General features: G+C 40.7%; 1 long non-coding RNA gene across 3 annotated transcripts in view; it reads left to right on the plus strand.

The window, feature by feature from the left end:
• LOC117824900 overlaps nt 1–15689 on the plus strand; it is a 208852-nt gene that overhangs the window by 128754 nt on the left and 64409 nt on the right. Inside the window, exon 4 of one of the 3 annotated variants that reach the window (XR_004633743.1) lies at nt 8753–8797. The exons of the other annotated variants lie outside the window; for them this stretch is intronic. This is a non-coding gene — a long non-coding RNA (uncharacterized LOC117824900). Of the gene's footprint in view, nt 1–8752; nt 8798–15689 lie in introns of those variants that run through there. 3 annotated transcript variants of the gene reach the window in all.

Raw genomic sequence — 15689 nt, forward strand, 5'->3', positions numbered from 1 at the left:
CTAAATCTAAATGTTAAATATAAATCTAAATGCTAAATATAAATCTAAATGTTAAATATAAATCTAAATGCTAAATATAAATCTAAATGTTAAATATAAATATAAATGTTAAATACAAATCTAAATGTTAGATATAAATATAAATATTAAATATAAATATAAATGTTAAATCTAAATCTAAATCTTTAATATAAATCTAAATGTTTAATAAAAATCTAAATGATAAATATTTAACATTTAGATTTTAGCATTTGGATTTAACAATGATTTTAACTTAATATATTTTTCACAACAAAACTAAATGTTAAGATCATAAATATTCCTCTAAATGTGATAAAAAAGTGACTTTTAAATATTCACTCTATTTTTATGACGTTTTCGAGCTAAATGTGGAGACATGTTATTGTTATTTTCAGTGTCCACAACTTTACAAACGGCGCCCCATAGTTTCAAAGTGTAAAAACAAATGTAGGTTAGATTTTCACGTCAGATCTGTGCTTCAGGATGTGTCAGCAGTCTTCAGTATAAATTATATAAATGTATTTATGAAAACAAACAATCAAAACAAACTTTAACATCTGCTAATATTCTCTTCCTTTGACTTGAAACAGCGAAATGATCCTTTAAAACACTCCCGAAACTCATTTAGCACTCCAGTGCTCAAATTTTGAATCAAGCTGAAAACCCATTTAATTATTCAGAGAGATTAATGGGGACTCGCTGTGTGAAATTAATAAATGTGATGATACAGACATGCACACACACACTCTCTCTCATTCACAGAAACTCTCTCTCCCTCAGAGCTGAATGTAAATCTCCTCTGGGGGATTTGTGGTTCTCACGGAGAGACACGTGATGTGGTTTCATCGGTGTTTGGGGAATCCTCAGAGAATCCGTCCTCCAGAAAACACTGCTCCACATTCACAGGAGGATTTATAATAAACCACCCCGTCACAAAATGTGCTGATGCTCTGATATTCAAATCAGGCTCATTATATCTCTCTCCTCTTTATTGGGATGTTTTCTCCCTTTCCTATCCTCTTTCTTCTTTTGTTTTCTTTCCTCAGCTAACTCAATCCTTTATCTCCTTCTCCTTCCTGCCTTCACTTTTCTCTCCTGCCATTTGCAAGCTATTAAAACAACAAGCAGGTGTTGTCTTTTATCCGGCATGTTTGTGGACGTGTGAAGTGGAGCTCTTATCTCTGAGTGACTGCAGCCTGCAGCAATCTTTGACAGCAAACTGAGACAATTCCACTTCTGTTAAATGAGCTTTAAGGTCAGTTGAGCTCACGGTTTGTTGTTTGCTTTAATAAAAGAGCGTTTTATCTACAAGGGAAGTTTCCTTTGTGTTCTCCCGCGTCGATTCAAGGTCTCCAAGTTTTATAACATTCAACAAAAGTCATCCAGGGAGCAGGGAGTGAGGGGATTACTCTGATAAAAGTATCCTCTGTGTTTCTGTTGCTTTGGGAACAAATGCAAATCGTTCTCTTATCCTGAGTGGAGAAGAAACTGAATCCCCATCTGCTTACACACCGCAAGCTGCGCCGGATAAAAGTGACGAATAAGAGAGAGAAACGGGGAAAAGCAAAACAAAAGGAACTCGCCTCAAAACTGTAGCGAGTCTGTGCGTCTCAGCGTTCCTTTGTACTTTCTTTAACTTTGTTTGAACTCCAAAATTTAAATTCAACCTTCACTCTCGAACACTTGAAACCTCCAGTGAGCGGCGCATTTAAAGCTGATGTGTGATTGCTTTTAAAATCTAATGTTGCATTATTAGCACTTTGAAGGAAACTCACAAGACTCCTAATAACTAAAGCTGTTTGTGTTCACACATGAGGGAAATACCTGTGAGGTCCAGGTGAGCTGATGTGAGAATCCCTATTGGCTGAGCACCATGGCTGTCAGGCTAGGGGCGGGGCTTACCTGGTCAACACTGGTGGAGGTCAGGAAGTGAGGAGTTGATTAGAGACTCAGATCTTGTCGCAGAAGATCCCCTTATCCTTCTTTGTTTGAGTTTTTGTCCACGTCTATTTATAAATGAACTGGTGTCAGAGTCATGGAGTGATGCCGATGGACCACAGTCAGGGCTGGCCAACGCCGACCGGGTCGAAGCCGGAGGAGAGCCGCCATGATTTTCCCTCTAGCTGGCAGCCAGACGTATGCACGGGTACCCAAGCCTCAGAAGCCCTACACATGACGTGAATCCCTGGGGTTGTGTTGTAGTGACAGTATTTCAGAGGCCATAGAGGTATCTCAATCTATTCTCTATGGGGATCATTTTGTGAGCGTAGGATGTGTGAATTTGGCAGCTGAAGAAATCCCCCTAGAGTCCAGACTCTGGTGGTGGTGGACTTGCAGAGACCAGGTGGAGACAGGGAGGTGGAGGGGTGCGCACCATCAATGCAAGAAGGAACTAGCAGGAGAGAGAGACACATTTAAAAAGACAGCAGAGAGTTGATGAGGCTGATGATAAGGGCGTGCCGCTGAGCTATTGGATGACGCCGCTGCTGATTAGCCAATGACAGCTCAGGAGCATGCAGCTGGAAGCAGGTGAGCTATTGAACGAGGGAGAGAGAGTTAAACTGCTGTGATTGCTTTATAGTCTTCCTGTCTGAACTTTCACTAGAGCTACATATCTGCAAACCCAGAAGAGTGACATGCAACAGGATGAACGCAAACATCCAGGTGTGAAGGAGGCGAATCATTTGCAAGAGCAGAGAAGTAAAGATGTCTGCACATCCGTCCGTTTGCTACTAGAGTTGATTCAAGTGCAAAAACTGTCATGAAGGCTTCGGTCTCTGCAGCTTTGTCCATAACCAAGCTGTAAACATCACACTGTGGGTTCACAGCCTGCTTTTGATGAAGTGTCCCGCCTCCTGACACGGGACTTCCACCAGATCCGTGTCCGGTTCCTCTCCGATCCGCTGCGGTCTGGCTGCACGCTCTGAGAAGCTCTGACTCCGGACAGCTGGAGTCATGTGACCGAGGTTTTCCCTCTGTAATCACTGAATCAAGGATTCTCCTCCTCCTCCTCTCCTCATCCATGTTGTCTTTCTGGTCCTCTGAAAACCTCTGACCTGTTGACTCCAGGCCTGGCTCCGCTCATCATGACTTTGGTTTGTTGTTGTAGTTAAGTGAAATACGATCTGGTGATAACACAGAGTGTTTTATTCTGAAAATTAACCAGATGTTTACATTTTGTTTTGGTGAAACCTGACTTCCTGTCCCGCTCCATCTGCTCTGTTGAGATGGATGCGTCGTGCTCCGGCATCTGGGACAAATAGAAGTCTTGTGTATCTGATCCGGAGGGCTCTGACCTGCCAGAACGCAATGGAGCGGATCCAGTGGAAGTTAACACATTGACTAGAATAGAAACCAGTCAGATCCGGTGCCGTGATGGATTGGAGACGGACTGGACACTGATCTGGTGGTATTTGGCCGTGAGACTCACCACTCCTGAGACTTCACCCTGTAGTGGACGTGACATGTGTCAGAGCTCCTGAAATGTGAAGAGTGCACGCTACAAATAAACACACAACAAAAATATTAGCCCCTTCAAACATCAATGAGAAAACAAACTCCCAGCTGTGGTGATGATGAGGCTTTCTGCCAGGCACAATTATACTTTAACAAAAACTGCTGTTATATTTTTTTCAGCCAAATGCTCTGTGAAGAATTCCCCGTCGACAGGTTGCAGCAGTTTGATTTTCATTCGCTTTTACAGCGTCTCTGCCTCAAGCTGTCATCTATCTGGGACCTCGGTTCAGAGAATACAAGAGAGACAAGTTGAGTTAATTTCCCAAGTCCTTCTTTTGACTGTAATGAGACAAGCTGGTACAAATGATCTGTTACAACGTTTTCATTGTTGAGTTACAAGAACCTTTTGATGAGGATAAAAGATGCATTTACTACAAACACGGTTTGTTAGGTATCTGTTTAACTCCACTGAACTCTTTTCGTCTATCAACATCAGTGTTTTTATTCCTCCCTCCGTCCACAATAATATCACACACATCTGTGATTCTCTTGATTTCTCTTTCTTTCATTAGTTTTTATGTGTTCTATCTTTTTTGTATGTGTGTGTACTTTTCAAAAGAAGAAGCTGTGATTCTCTTGATTTAGCAGTTTGTAACAGTAGTCTTCTCTCAGTCCACCGTGAATGCGTCTCTCCTCCCGGTGTTCCGGTTTTAAAAGTGACCCTGTAAACTGGAGACCTCAGCAATTTTTTTTCAATTTTTTTTTTTTCAAAATTTCTTTTTTTCAAAAAAAAAAAAAAAAAATTTTTTTTTCAATTTTTTTTTTTCAATTTTTTTTTTTCAATTTTTTTTGTCAAATTTTTTTTTCAATTTTTTTATTATTTTTATTTTTATTTTTATTTTTTTTTCCAAAAACCATTCACAGTCATTGTTTTTTCCATCTGTGATTCTCTTGATTTCTCTTTCTTTCATTAGTTTTTATTTATTCTATCTTTTTTGTATGTGTGTGTACTTTTCAAAAGAAGAAGCTGTGATTCTCTTGATTTAGCAGCTTGTAACAGTAGTCTTCTCTCAGCCCACCTTGAATGCGTCTCTCCTCCCGGTGTTCCGGTTTTAAAAGTGACCCTGTAAACTGGAGACCTTCAGCTGAACGTGTCAGTGTTTGTGGAGTTTACACAGCTGTTGAAACACAGAGGGAGTTCCTGGGAATGCAAACTAGTTTAGTTTTTATTAAGATTTCAAAATATCCGCATCAGATATTTAATGATGGTCTAAAGACGTTTATGAGGGATGCATCCGGCTGAGAGTCTCCAGTTAACAGGGTCGCTGTTTAAATCAAAACACCGGCCGATCTCTGCGATCACGGCTTTTTGAGTTCAAAAGGATTTTAAAGCCGTGTTGAAACGTCTTTGCTACTCGCGCTTATCTCCTCTCACGTGTTGATTCATTCATTGCTTTTTCCATGTTTTAAACCGCAGGAGCAAAATTTTCACCTTCTTTTGCTTTTGGAGCACAATTTCAAATTTGAGGAAAATTAATTTTTCCGACAGGGTTACGGATCAACTTTGTTGTCAAATTTTATTTTTGTCAAATTTTTTTCTGTCAATTTTTATTTTTGTCATTTTAATTGTTTGTAAAAAAAAATTGTCAATTTTTTTTTTGTCAAATTTTTTTTGGTCAAATTTTTTTTTGTCAATTTTTTTTTGTCAAACTTTTTTTTGCTCAAATTTTTTTTTGTCAAATTTTTTTTTGTCAAATTTTTTTTTGTCAAATTTTTTTTTGTCAATTTTTTTTTGTCAAACTTTTTTTTGCTCAAATTTTTTTTTGTCATTTTTTTTGTCAAATTTATTTTTTTGTCAAATTTTTTTCCAAAAACCATTGACAGTCATTGTTTTTTCCATCTGTGATGAATGGCATTCCTCTTTGTGTTACTGCCCTCTACTGGTCTGGTGGTGTAGTGTCAAAGGATTTTAAAGCCGTGTTAAAACGTCTTTGCTACTCGCGCTTATCTCCTCTCACGTGTTGATTCAGTAAATCCATCTGTGATGAAATATAGCACCATCTAAAACAGACCAGCTGAGTGTCTTCATGCTAACAGGCTAACTGTTGTGTTGCTCAGAATGATACCTGCCTATCCGTCTGCTTCTATGGTGTCATCATCTGTGATGAATGGCATTCCTCTTTGTGTGACCGCCCTCTACTGGTCTGGTGGTGTAGTGCATTTACTTCTTTTTCCTCCATACGTCACTGGCCTGATTTACACAATCTACCTGGGACTCCAGCTGAGATCTGACCTGAAACATGAACATGATGAAGGCTCAACGGAGTGATGAAGGGTGGCTGGAGGGGCGGAGGTTGGAGAAAACTGACCGGTCGTATGATGAATAACCTGGCAGACAAACTCCAAGGTTATTCAGTGGCCCTGCTCAGATCAGGAGGAGTAGAACGTGGCTTACCTCCAGGGGGCAGGACGGGCAACATGAGAGACCAATGTGAGCAGAGATGATGGATGCTATTTCACCCACAAGGTTCAGGATGTGTAGGCCGAGACTTCTTTGCACACTGCTGATGTCTGAGGATTACCAAATCCTGCAGTTTGCCTCAGGGATTCTGCTGAAGGCTTTTTGCTTGTGTCCTGTGTGAACCTTTAAATTAACACTTTTGTATTGTTTATCCAATTCCAATACCTTTATCCAATTCACTAGGTAGTGTTCTGCAAGTTCAGGCACCAAAGCTTACTTAGTTAAATTGAATGCACGGCACATTTAACAAGGTATTCAAGGTAAGCAATGTTCCTTACTTTATTCAGAGCAGTTAAAGGAATTCAACTTTGCTTTTTGTTTAGCTCTGGTCAAGCAACCCATGTGTCTTGTAAGAAAGTTGTGTTTGTTTGTTGTTTGAAGGCTACAATCATAGATTTGTCAGTAAAATCAAGACATTACTTATGCAGATGTGCAAAAAGCTGCAGTACCTCCACTGACCACTTGAAGCTTGCTCCACAAGCCAAGAAATGCCAATTAGAGCTCATATTGAAGCACTTATTTTCCAGCATGATGAAACATGATAACAGCCTGATACAAAAAAAAGGCTTTTGTCTCTTTTAAGGGTGAGCCCGACTAAGGATTTGCTTAGTGGAATCTGATTCATCAGATTTTGCCCATAGTGGATGAATAGTGGAATGTTTGTTGTTTTTCCTTATTGACCCAAAGTCTGCATGATGGTGACCGCATGATAATATTACGCATAACCATTTGCTATTAAGAGACTCATAGCTTAAAGTAAAAGGGACAACAGAATATTATAAGAAACAACTTAGATTTTTTAAATCTATATTACAAAAACAACGAAGTGATGAAGGAGAGAAAACTCAAATAAGGCCACCATCCGTTAAACATGGAACAACGCTCCACTATAGAGAAAGGAATCAGGAGATATTTAAACAGTGTTCACACAGCAGAGAGCAGCACTGCAGAGGGTAGTTTGTCCAACTTAAGACTAAACATTTGTATAATGTTCAAAATCAAACCTGAACCATCTAAAGGGTTTTTAAATCTCTTAACAGAACCTTTTAAAACAGTCTTTCATCTCGTCTTTGTCCGCTTGTGTCTTTTCAAACTGTACGTGAGGAAAACCATCGTGTGTACGGGCAGAAGTGCGCTCCTGTCTTTGTTGACTGTAAATCCTGTCTTTGAGAATATCCTCTCTGATGGTGTGGAGGTGGATGGGATGCTGTGGATTGTTTTTGAGGCTTCAGACAGCTTTGGGGTATCCCTCCTGGTTCTTTTGGCCCCGTACAGTTTTTGTGTGGTCCGGTAATCCTTGATCTCACAGTCCTCTTCATGAAGCTGCTCCTCATCTTCATCACTAGTTTTTAGGATCAACTGAAGTTTTATTTCCTGACATTTTGAGCTACCATGAACGTAGAGAGATTTAAAGACCAGCTGAGGTACGTCTGCTCCACAGGTCCTGCTAAATGGGAGAGTCCACCTTTAATTACCAGGGGAGATTTAATTACCACTTTAAGAAGATTTAACACTTCAAGAGCTGTTCTTAGAATCAAAATAGGATATATGAGACACTATTTTTAAGGGAAACAGGAACATAATGTAAAATTAGACATTGAGCACCCCCATGGTTTGAATGGAATGATCCACGTTTCATATGCAAATATTCCACTATGAGATTGGCAGTCGACTAAGGCTCATTAGAACGAATAGTGGAATATTCAACTATTTGGGGTCACCCCTAGTCTCTTTACCAAGTTTTGTTTGTAGGAAATTTACAGAGTGAGTGTTTTTTTTGTCACAAGTCATCCATTCATTATTATATTAAGGCCGACAGGTGGGCATGTTGTTTCTATTTGCAGGGGAGCAAGGGGCTCAGACACACAACAACAACAACAACAACAATAAAAGTACAGATTATATTACAATTTAATGATATAGAGAAGTGTATACAAATTAATATATGTACAAATAAATAGCAAAATAAAGAAGTATATAAGTATGAATCCAAAAATTCAATTAAATTAATAAAATAAAAAATAATTAATAAATTGATATTACTCAGTCTGCCGCCCTCAACATCACTTTTTCATCATGAATCTTCAAAGATATTTTTAACACCAACAAGAGGTAACTCAAGGTCAAATGAAGGTCAGATTGAAAACCCTCACGACTGTTAAAGCTCGTTTCTGGACCCAGTATGTAAAAATAGTGAAGTCATGGATTGTTAAAGAAAAGAGAGACTAAAAGAGAGAAATCTGAGACGGGATTGAATAAGAAAAGTTTGAGATTCAGGCGGTCTGATCTCCTTTCATGGTTCAGGAGAAGCACAGGAGGAATCAGAGAGAGGCGTCTCCTGACAGGAGTTTTGTCTGGGTGAGATTGTGAATTATACTTAAATCAAAATGGAAATTCTTCTGTGGGATGATATTCGTTTTGTAGACACAGACTCTCAGCGGGCAGACTCCTGCAGCGTTCTGGTTGGTAAGTTTCAGCTCTAACCTGAACTGAGCGCTGACCTGATTTGTAAACCTAATAAATTGAAATTTCAGACTCCTGTGTGCGCTGCAGCAAAGCGTGTCTGATTTATTGCCATATTTATGAGCTATGAAAGCATTGTTCTGAACAGAATTCACTCAGTGCCAGTACTAAACCTCATCCAGCGCTCAGAAGAGAGAGAGCCTGGAAACTGGGGTGTAATAATCCCCTCTGTCTTGTGGATCTCAGCAGTTTTCAGACAATACCTGAGGATGAATTTCATTTGTTTTTTAGAGTCCATGCAGCCCAGAGAGGAGGCTGAGAGAGGATGGAGGGAGAATAGAGGAGGCTGAGAGAGGATGGAGGGAGAATCTCACCTGAGTTAGGAGTCTCGTAACAGAAATGTCAGATATGGAGTCACAACTCTCCCAACAAAGAAAGAAATGAAACAGGTTTTTAAAAGCTTGTTGAAAAGAAAGGTTTCTAAAAAGTTTGATGTCTTTACTACAAAGTTGTATTTGAGGCTTTTAAAGATTTCACCAGTCAGTTTGTGATGGAAAGTGATACGATGCGTTCAAATACAGCCTCACTGACTCTGGAGGGGGAACTGTGTCAGGTTTGTCACCTTGATCATGTCGTCAAGGTTTGAAGGTTGAACATTTCTGAGTTTGCCTGAAGCACAACGTCAGTGAAACCCCTCCTGATTAAAAACAGATTAAAATAGAGGCAAGGCAAGGCAGCTTTATTTGTATAGCGCATTTCATACACGAGGGCAACTCAATGTGCTTTACATTAAAACATTAAAAGCATTGGAGACATTCAGACAGGCATAAAAAAACACAATTAAAATGACAAATATGATAAAACAGAAAAGAAAAGGAAAATTAGAAATATATTAAAAATTACATTAAAATTTTAATTTAAAGTGAGTTAAAATAATCTAAGATAGGAAGGCAGTGGCAAATAAAAAAGTCTTAATCTTTGATTTAAAAGAGGTGAGAGTTGGAGCAGACCTGCAGCTTTCAGGGAGTGTGTTCCAGATATGTGGAGCATAATGACTAAACGCTGCTTCACCATGTTTCGTTCTGACTCTAGGAACTGAAAGCAGACCAGTACCTGATGACCTCAGAGGTCGAGGTGGTTCATAAAGTAGTAGCAGATCAGCCTAAACCATTCAGGTCTTTATAAACCATCAGCAGGATTTTAAAGTCTATTCTCTGACAGACAGGAAGCCAGTGTAAAGATCTAAAAACTGGAGTGATGTGGTCTACTTTGTTGGTCCTTGTTAGGACTCGAGCAGCAGCATTCTGTATGAGCTGCAGTCGTCTGATGGACTTTTTAGGGAGTCCTGTAAAGACCCCGTTACAGTAGTCTAGTCTGCTAAAGATAAATGCATGGAGGAGTTTTTCTGCATCCTGCTGAGACATGAGTCCTTTAATCCTTGATATATTCTGAAGGTGATAGTAGGCGGACTTTGTGATGGTCTTAATGTGGCTGCTGAAATTAAGGTCTGAGTCTAAGACTACACCAAGGTTTCTGGCTTGGTTTGAACATTTCATCATTGCAGATTGGAGCTGAACAGTAACCTTTAACCTTTCTTCCTCCAAAAACAATCATTTCAGTTTTTTCTTTGTTTAACTGAAGAAAGTTCTGTCTCTCGTCCAGTCATTGATGTGTTCAATGCATTTACTCCGTGTTTGTATGGGACAACACAGAGGAACAACAAAGAGAGCACATCGCATGTTATCATGTTTGTTATCATTATTATTTTTTTTAGTTCTTCATCATTTTATTATCGCTGTACTTAAAAATCTTTCCTTACTTACACCCACACACTGAAATACACACACGTACACACACATGTATACACACATGTATGATTGATGGGGACAGGTGGAAACCCAGAGACTGTAGACGTAGCCTCAGTGACGTCACCCATTGGTTTCTGAAGCTGAGATTTGAAGCCTATCACCAATGGACGCCATGTTGGAAAAGATGACCTGACTTTGACTTGACTAAAGTACAGACTAAGAGGTGGAGTTGAAGCGGGTCTTTACGCCAGACTTCCAGACAGGATTGTCTTGATTGACATAGACGTCCTGCTGCTGTGGACGTTCCAGACTCCAGCTGATACGGACGTGCTGGACTCCAGCGGCAACAGCTTCTACAAGTAATAATAATAATAACTGGTATTTATATAGCGCCTTTCAAGAAACCCTAGGTCGCTTCACAGGGTCAGGTAGGGGGTCAGGGGGGTAGGTGGGGACAACACTAGCTAACGGGGAAAGGCCTTGAGGAAAAGGTGCGTTTTGTGCATTTTAAAAACTGTCCAGGGTTGGGGCGCTGCGGATGGCAGATGTCTTATCACTATCATCGCTACCTCTCTCTCTTATTCTCCTCTATCCCTCTTTCCAGACCCAACACGGTCTCAGCAGATGTGTGTCTAACATGAGTCTGGTCCTGCTGGAGGTTTCTGCCTGTTAAAGGAAGTTTTTCCTCTCCACTGTAACTAGCTAAATACTGCGAGGTGCAATGCTCATGGTGGATTAAGGTGGGGTCAGACTGAGTCTTATCCTGTCTTGGTGTTGGGTCTCTGTTCATAATTTGACATAGAGTGGTCTAGACCTGCTCTGTTTGTAAAAGCGTCTTGAGATAACGTGTGTTGTGATTTGGCGCTATACAAATAAAGATTGATTGATTGATTGACCACTGCAAACCTCTGACTTGTCGCATCCAGACCATTATTCCTTTATTCCTTTATTCAGATCCCCATTAGCTGCCACTAACGCAGCAGCTACTCTTCCTGGGGTCCACATAAAACAAACATGACACACAAAATAAACATGAAATATAAGAACCAAAAAAAAAATGCTACAACAGGAAATACAACAACTGAAAATGCTACAAACATAAAATATGAAACAGGAAAAGCTACAAACATAAAATATGAAACAGGAAAAGCTACAAACATAAAATATGAAACAGGAAAAGCTACAAACATAAAATATGAAACAGGAAAAGCTACAAACATAAAATGAAATAGAAAAACAGAAAATGCCACTACCAACACAAAATCACATCAAATTAAGACTCATCTTAAGTCTTTTAAAACTGGCTTTACTGGGTGCTTCAATTTCCCAGGTTGCATGCCAACCTCTTTTCTACTCTGAGCCATGAAAGACTTGCATGCATACAGTCTCTACTCCGCCTCACACCTGATGGACAGGCCAGAGCGAGTCTTGCAGCTTGATTTTGAGCTATTTGAAGTTTAGGCAGATCTTTTTTGACCTGTGTTTTATTCTGAAAGTCAACGGCGCCTGACTTCCTGTCCCACTTGATGTAGGGCTCCCCTACATCAAGTGGGACAGGAAGTCAGGCGCCGTTGACTTTGGCTGGCTCCCAGTGGAAGCATGCATGTTGACTAGGGTGATCAGAGATGGAGTGAACATGGATCTGGTGGAAGTTAGCCTCCTTGCTAACAGCTACAGTGTGCCCGCCTGTCAGTCAAGTTAGCCACGCCTCTAATTATGCAAAACGTGTAACCTTAATATATTTAAAACCAACATGTTTTTTTGAACCGGCCTGTAAACATGTTTATTTCTGCTGCAAAGATCGTCTTCTTTGAATGGGTGTGTATGTGGTTTCCGGTGCGTCTGCAGCCAGCCTCTAGTGGACACTTGAGGAACTGCAGTTTTAAGCACTTCCACATCAGCTCCACTTCTCAAGCCTCGAGGAGCCACTTTTGGAAACTCCAGTGGCTTCTGAGCATGATAATGAGATACACTAACACACACACACACACACACACACACACACACACACACACACACACACATAACGTACACACACACACATAACGTACACACAGCAGGCATATTAAGCTCTTTTTGTGTTATTTAGAAAAAACACTAAATATTCAGTGCAAGCTTTACCCTTGCCACAGGCTGGACACACAAACACACACACACACACACACACACACACACACACACACACACACACACACACACACACACACACACACACACACACACTCACACTCACACACAAACTGTTGTGATTGTTTTACAAAATGTTTGACACATTTCAGCAGACAACTCCGCTGTGAATCCTCCTCTCTTCTTCTTCTCTCTATCCATCTCTCCTCCTTGTTTCCCCCTCTCTGCCTCTCAGGAGGTTTTTGTGTCTTGCTCAAGGACACTTCAGCGTCAGCAGCAGTCGCCTACAGCGTCCCACATCAGGGCGAGGGAAGAATCAGGAGAATCTGGCTGTGAGACTACAGTTTTGTTTACAGAGAAAGAAGAACATGTATGATATTTGATTCCGTCTCAGAGCCTGAAACCACCGAGAGCTGACAGTGTTCAGCTGTATGCCCAGGACAGGAAGCTGAGAGACACAGCAGGGTATAACTAGTGAACAGATGTAGAGGTGGTTAAGTGTCTGATCTGGATGTGTCTTGCTCGCCTCCAGCTGCGATGAGACAGTGACTAATACGGCCCCTCCATATTGGCTCTGCCACGTACAACAAGTGAGAATGGTTTCCACTCGGACATCTCACCTCCTCTCACCTCTCCTTGCCTCTGTGAGGGTCAGGATGCACTTCATGAATCATGGATTCACTGCTAACACTCACACCTGCGTACCCACTGTAGGCTATGAACACACACATACACACTCACACACACACACACATGAGCACACACTGTCCCGTTCTTGACACAGTGTAAATTATTCAGCGTGTTATCAGAGAAGGTCTTTCTGAGAGTGTGATCTGCTGCATTTACACCTGAGCTGCTCCGACCTCAGCATGCAACTTGTGAATCTCCTTTTGTCTCAGTGTGTGTGTCACAGTGTGAGTGTGTGTGTGTGTGTGTTAATACTTTTCCTTTCATGTCTGTGTGCAGCTGTGTGCTTATGTGTTTTTAAAGAGCAGTCATTAAGTATTCAACCTGTAAAGTTACAAAGGATGCAGACACGATCTTAAGCATATTAAGAGCAGCCAGACGTTACTGATGACAGGTTTCAGTGCGTGTATTCGGCTGCATCTGCTGCAGGCGGCGAGTTCAGGGTCAGTTTGAAAATAACACATTTGAATTGTCTTACCTTTGAATCAGGGATAGAAATTTCCATTAATACATTTATCTGTAACCTGACATTACCTCCTCGTTTGGTTTCTTTAACTTTCTACAGTCTGCAGGATCGCGGTGCAGCATCGGCCACTGGCCCTGCAGAGATTTTACAACAGTGCTGTAACTTACTCCCATCCTTTAACCACTTTTACACAGAGTCACATAACGCCGTCACACTGATGCCTCAGTGGGAGATAGACACACATTCCTGAGCAGAAATGGTGCCATGTGGAAACAAACAGTGCCAACACGGACACACACACACTTACAAAGTTATGAGTCACCTCTTCATGTCACTGCCTCTTCTTCCAGCCAATCAGCACGCCTGAATAACAGTGTAGCCCCGCCTTCATCAGTCTGTATGAAAGGGGCTTTTATTTCCTGAGCTTAGTTCGATGTTCAGTGACAAGCAACATACAAAAAATGAATTCATGCCCATGTAGAATTTGCAGATGTCATCCATTAGTTTGTGGATTTCAATTTTAAATCATTGAGTCAGGCTTTTAGGTCACCTTGGTTTCTAAGATGACCTCCATGGATGAACAGAAACAACCAAGGATGGCTTAACAGAAGGTCTTCCACGTGCCTGCATTGGTCCCATCTCTGTACAAGTGCCACAAAGCTAACTAGCTGTCCAAAAGGTCTACAGAATTGGGCCTCAGACACCATGATCCCCGTCTAAAATAAAGGTCAGACACCAAGTTTCAAGTCATTTGGTCTCTCCAATGTTCAGAAAAACGATTCTCTTCAGGCCCGTTCATCGAAAAGTAAGTGTCCGATCGACACCGAACCGATGCCTTTCTGCTCTGCTGGGGACCCCTGAACACATATAAAAATATCAGACTTGTAGGACTTCTGGAAAATAGTTTGCTCCATCTGTCCCTTCCAGACAAAGGGGTTTCAGGGCCTATAGGTTTAACACCATCTGACTTTTTGTCTGACTGAAACAGGCAAACATTTTTTCCAAAAGTCATGGGGAGTTTATCTTTTGATATTCTTGTATAGGGCCCTCAGGACATGCACTGGGCCAAATTTGGGGTCTCTAGGGACAACTGGGGCCCCGTGGGGCCCCGAAAAGCTATGTTTTCCACAAAGTAGCCAAAAATGAAGAGAGGGCCTTTAAATTCCCCTTTTCTTGAATAAATCATACGTGCTTTGAGGTACAGGTCTGAACTGTGAATATGTTCATCGTGACCGCAGGTACAATGCGTGTCGTGATTTTCAGACAGCCTGATTGACCTGTGACTTGTTAATCCTGATAGCTGAGGTCTGACAGAAATCTGGCTTTACTGCTGATTGTACACCAAATCCACCATCATCATGGTGGATCGAAGGCGTCTGGAGACCAGAGTATGAGATCTGAAACTTATTTAAAGATGTTTAATTGAGTAACAGATCAACTAAAATAAGACTTGTTTTACAAACTAAAGGTTTCAATGCATTTTCACTTTTCAAACCAAGAGGCTACATCACCTTCTTGTACATACATGCAACTCTGATGATCAGGGTAAAAGTTTGTTGGCTTGTATTCGGTGATGAGACTGAAAAATGCAACTGTGTCAATGCAGACTTGTTAATTTTGATGCACAATGTAAAACATTTGACCCAACTGCCCAATTAGCCATAAACTGAAGACACAAAAAATAGCACAACTGCAGCTACATCTCAAATAAACAAATATTCAAACACTTGGAGGATTGATTGGAAACTAGACTTTGTGCTGCTGCTTCAATCTGTAAATAGATCCCAACTCAGATTGAATAAAGGACATTTTTTGAGAAGAAATTAAAATATTAAGCGATGTCTAGCGGTCAGATTCTGGATTGAAACACTCCCTTCTGCATCATTCGTCATCACTCGTTGAATCTGCTGAGATGCACAACAAGTATGATCCTCCATTTCTCAAGTTTCTACCTTCAAAAACTTCCATCAATACAGATATTTTGCACAAAACAACAACCACTCTCTTCTTCTCTGTCTTCTAACCAGTGCATTTTCTGCATATTGCATATAGTTTGTCTTTTCTGTGCTGCTGTAGAAACATGTTGGCTGCATCTTACTCCAGCCTCAGCAGGAACTGCTCATTATAGATATAAAAGCCT

The sequence above is a fragment of the Notolabrus celidotus genome, chromosome 14 (genome assembly GCF_009762535.1).
Source record: "Notolabrus celidotus isolate fNotCel1 chromosome 14, fNotCel1.pri, whole genome shotgun sequence".
Taxonomy (NCBI): domain Eukaryota; kingdom Metazoa; phylum Chordata; class Actinopteri; order Labriformes; family Labridae; genus Notolabrus; species Notolabrus celidotus.